The sequence below is a fragment of the Argentina silus genome (genome assembly GCF_951799395.1).
Source record: "Argentina silus genome assembly, chromosome: 8".
Taxonomy (NCBI): domain Eukaryota; kingdom Metazoa; phylum Chordata; class Actinopteri; order Argentiniformes; family Argentinidae; genus Argentina; species Argentina silus.
Genome location: NC_139662.1, coordinates 3,266,984 through 3,271,983, shown reverse-complemented (window position 1 = coordinate 3,271,983; position 5,000 = coordinate 3,266,984). Strand labels below are relative to the sequence as shown.

The window sequence follows — 5,000 nt, the reverse complement described above, 5'->3', positions numbered from 1 at the left end:
AGAGGACCATCTCCACTGATCTTCAACCACATGTTACATGGCCTTTTTAACATACAGGAGTGCATAGAGACATATTGGTTTAATTCTCTATCTAACACCCTATTCCAATAAAGTTGAAGATATTCAATACTGGCTTTCAAGGCAGAATGGTAGAGTTTATTAAATTGACAGGGCAGAGAAAAGTGTTGAATATAGACAGAGAATAAGAAAATAGGGATGATAGGAAAGGTATGAATTGCATTATGGTAAGTGAAAAAAGGCTTTTAAGCCAAGTGTCAGGTGCCAAGGGGGTAGAGACTGGAAAAGGACAAGAGAAAAATTGATAAAAAGGTGACAAGAAAATAGGAACTCATCACCCTTTGGCAGCTATTATTACAGTCCCATAATCAAGAATAAACATATTCGTACGAAACCTTCAAATTGGTTTCTGTACAGTATATGGGGTCTCCTTTCTCAGGTACCATTCACGTATCACATTTTAAATCCTCTGCCAAGTGCACCCAGCAAGAGTAGAAACAGGTAGCTGGTATTATTTCACAAGATTTGTACAGTAGTATTTCTCTCCAGCTCTGACAGAGTGGGTCTGAGAGTTGTCTCACTGCAACAGGCTCATGCATTAAGTATGAGCCTGCCAGGGAGAGGGAGAGGGAGAGTGAGAGGGAGACAGACAGACAGACACAGGCATGTGCTGTATAGAGGCGATCAGCCTGGGACCAAACAAAATATATGGTGAACGGTAAATATAAATTATGAATTTGGGTGAATTTAGGGCAAATTGTACAGACTGGAACGGGAAGGCTATAAATAATTAACTCTACAGGGGGTCTCTGAATGGTTCTGAGACCCCCTCCTCTCTTTTTCTGTCCATTGACCCCTGTAATTCCTCTCCCCTCCCATCCTCTGATGAGTGAAACCCTCTACCTGTCTCTCTCTCTCTCTCTCTCTCCCTCTCTCTCTCTCTCTCTCTCTCTCTGTCTCTCTGTCTCTCTATCTAAGTAGTCATGGCTCTGCTCCTCTCTCTGTCTCTTTCGCTCTCTTGATTTTCCAGACAGACGGACCCTGAGGGATGGAGGGAGGGGTAAAGGGGTAAAGGGGGCCATGTATTCATTTATTCCCTCCCCCCTCTTCCGTCCCACCACCTTCCCCGACACATCTTCACTGCTGGAGGTGGTTAATATTTAAAGAGAAGGCATGACAGGACAGAGGACCCCTGCATACACACACACAACCCACTGCAAACACTTGCACACGCACACACACACACACACACACACACACACACATACACACACACACACACACACACACACACACACACACACACACACACACACACAGGACATCAAAAACAAACAGAATACAGTAATAAGGTACTATACATTTGATCAAAGGCAGTAGGCTATGTTAAATTCTCTCTCAAGTGAAATACCTGAGGCCGCAGTCAGATCAGATATCATTTTTCATCTAAAATTATCTAACAAAGAACCCTGAAAAATAAGCTTGACATTTGGCATACGGTACAGTAGTATTACACAACAGTGCCTCTTCAACAGCAAATGAACTAGGGCATAACTTTTTCATAAATACTTTGGAACTTCAACATTCTGTCATTTGCAGATGCAAAGCTTCATTGTATAATATAATCTGTGCAATTGCTGTTAAACACAGAATATAACAGCTTGCCTTGCACGGCCTCATCGTGTGGTTTATCCCCCCCTACCCCCTCCTCTTTGATAAGAGAGGCTGTTAAACATGCTTGTCTGCTGTCAATGCCCAGAGAGCCTATTGAGAGACCCAATTGGCACCCACTGAGTGTACTTAATGCTAATCAGCAGGTTTTACAGCAGAAGGGCAAAATTTCACATCTAATGGATGACAGAAGCTCCACATGCAACGAAGGAAGAGCTGCAATTAAACTGTCCAAATGACCTCATCCTCAAATACCATGTCATTCTCATTGGCATTTGTTTTTGTGTGCTAGCAAGATGCTTCAATGCAGCATAGCATAAATTATTTATCAAGGCAAGTCACAGAATTGATTTTGTTGATTTTGCTTGTTTGATTCACAGCTAACTTGTGACCACTTTACCGCAAGACTGCTGCTGCTAAGATAGACAGGGTAGCTATCCTCCATCTCTGGCAACTCAGTGTTGCCAGATGACATCTTGCTCAGTTGAAGATTAAATTGACTTTGATGACACCCTCAGATATGCTGGTGCTAATAGTTTTTCAAAGGTCTCTGATACGGTGCAGAAGGCCAACTCTGCACAGCTGCAGCCATTGTGGCACGGTGAACTTTGACCCGAGCCAATGAGGCAGGTAACAGGGCTGAGATTGTATCTCCAGCAGCTGCACAGTGGTGACTGAGGTGGTGAAATCAGGCATCAATGTCACTCACCCCTGTGCTAATGGAGTGACTGCAGCCTGGGCGTGTGTGTGTGTGTGTGTGTGTGTATGTGTGTGTGTGTGTATGAGAGTGTGTGTATGTGTGTGTGTATATGTGAGTGTGTGTGTGTGTGTGCGTGTGTGTGTGCGTGTGCGCGCGCGTGTGTGTGTGTGTGTCAGAGTGTTATAAGCATGTTTGGGTAGAGTCTTCAGACAGCGCTGTCTGTCTCTCATTACATAGGAACCTGACATGCCACCCTGCTCCCTGTCTGCTCCCCTCTGCCCCACCTAAACCATTATAGTGTTCCCCTTTGCTGCCCTTGGCCAGTCTGGACAGAATATGTACTGGTAGAGTCTGCCTCCTGACTGAAGCCCACTGGACCATGCTACTTAATCTGTCTGATCTGCTGTGTCAGGCTTTGTGTTTGTGTGTGTATCTATCTGTGTGTGTGTGTGTGTGTGTGTGTGTGTGTGTGTGTGTGTGTGTGTGTGTGTGTGTGTGTACGTACATCTGTTCGTCTCTGTCTGTTCTGTCTGTCCATATCAGATCACGTGTGTGTGTGTGTTTGATTGGCGGGTGGGGTCCCTGGCGCAGACGTTCATCAAAGCGTGCTTGGCTTCACTCAGCACCCTGTCGCCAGAACACAGGCACTGATTGGTGACACCTTATCACATTAGCTGTGTTGCGCGGTGGCTGTGCTAATGCTAATACCCTGGCCTGCTCTGCTCTATTCATCGTCCTCTAATGGCAGTTGTTAAAGGCCAGCCCAGCCTGGCCCAGCCTGTAATTGGCCCCATAGTCCCCCCCCCCCCCCCCCCCCTCCCTGTGAGGACTCCTCTGATCAACCAGTACTAATATCCCCCGGTCTGAGAGAGGGATGGCAGGAAAGGAGGAGTGGAGTAAGGGAGGGAGACAGGGAATGGCAGAAAGAGGGAGAGGTGACACATTGATTGGGAGCGGGTGTGTGTGTGTGAGTGAGTGGATGGATGGGGGGATTACTGTCACAGCTGTCACCTTTCATCACCCCCCTCTCCCTTCCTCTCCTTCCCATCACCCCTTCCCCTCGTTTCTTCTCTTCCTCCACCTACTCCCTCATTTTCTTGGTCGTTGTACCATAGCGCTGACAGGGGTAGTGGCTCATGGCTCATTTAATCCTAATGCTGTTAGTTTAAACTGTACTGTATTATTGCTGGGTTTCAGGCCTAATTGTTGTTCACTAGTTGTCTCATTGCTCAGCTGATTTAGATGTATTTGCTCAGTGTTTGGAATCCCTGATTTCCCTGTATTTCTATTTTTTTTTCTTTTTTTCTTTTCCTTCCCTTCAACACATTCAGCCTCAGAATGTGTGAGATATCCATAGCAATTAACTGACTAGCCATGACTGAAATGATAAAAGAGAATAAATTATAATCACTACTCTCCATCCTCTGCTCTCTCTCTCTCTCTCTCTCTCTCTCTCTCTCTGTCTCTCTCTCTCTCTCTCTCTCCTCCCTCCTCTCTCTCTTCCACTTCTCCCTCTCCTCCACACCCTCCAACCTTTCCCCACCCTCCAAGGTCACTCATCACTCTAGTTTGGCATTGCCAGCTTACAGTGGTGTGTGGAGCCAAAACTCTTCAACACTGGCAGCTGAGCTTCTCATAACCGCCTTGTTACTTAGCCAGCAAAATTATTATTTCAACATTATTCTCTCTCTCGCTTTTGTCTCTTTTTTTGCATCTATTGTTATGCACAGTACTATAACAGCTCTATTGAGCATTGAGCAAACAATCAGCAGTCTCTCAACGTGGTGCCACAGAGAAGCAGGCTGGCATGGTACGTTGTGGTTGGCAGGGAGTACAGATGGTGAGCGTGGACCCACCCTGTGTGGGCCTCCTTGTTGCCCCGCCACTGCCACTACCCCACCACCTCCTCATGACTGATAGCATCTTTAATGCACACTTATCACCTGACAATCACCTCTAGTGTGCTAGCATTGTTCAATACGGCCACTTAATCTAATTACAAATGTCCTTTGTCCATTTTTTATTTGTCTTTGTGTGTGTGTGTGTGTGTGTGTGTGTGTGTGTTTGTGTATTATCTGATACACCATCTATCTCAGTTTCTCTCCCACCCCATATGTCTGCTTGGACTGTATGTTTACCCATTTGTTGTGGTCTTCTCTCCATCTGTCTATGTAATCGGTCCTTCCATATGGGACACTAGTCATGTCAATACTGAAATGGACATTTAAAAAGAAAAAAATGCTACTTCTCTTCAAACAAGACATGGATGTGATTCTGGCTGGTCTCTTCATTGTTTTTGGTTGGTGTTGGTGTTGGTGTGTTAACTCTCTGGCTCTATCTGGCTCTCTTCCATCCTGACCACATGGTGCTGGGTCATTTTTCTTCCATTCTGACACATGCTCCCCTCTGCCCCTCCCTCCCCTCCCTCCCTCCCTCCCTCCCCTCTCCACTCCTCCCTCTCCCCCTTTATTTTATCTTTCAGAGAAAAAACAGCAGGAGGGTGTGGACCTGAGCAACAGAGAAAAAAAAGAGAGAGGCAAAGGAGACCGCTGGAAAAGAGGAATTAAGGAGGAAGGAGACTGACTAGGGGAAGTAGAGGTGCGTGCCGGAA

General features: G+C 46.0%; 1 protein-coding gene across 1 annotated transcript in view; it reads left to right on the top strand.

The window, feature by feature from the left end:
- Positions 1 to 5,000, top strand: part of l1cama (L1 cell adhesion molecule, paralog a) — a 35,461-nt gene that overhangs the window by 15,986 nt on the left and 14,475 nt on the right. Inside the window, exon 2 of the mRNA XM_083675809.1 lies at positions 4,872 to 5,000. This exon is cut by the window's right edge and continues 237 nt beyond it. The gene's annotated coding sequence lies outside the window, so the exon portion shown is untranslated. The remainder of the gene's footprint in view (positions 1 to 4,871) is intronic.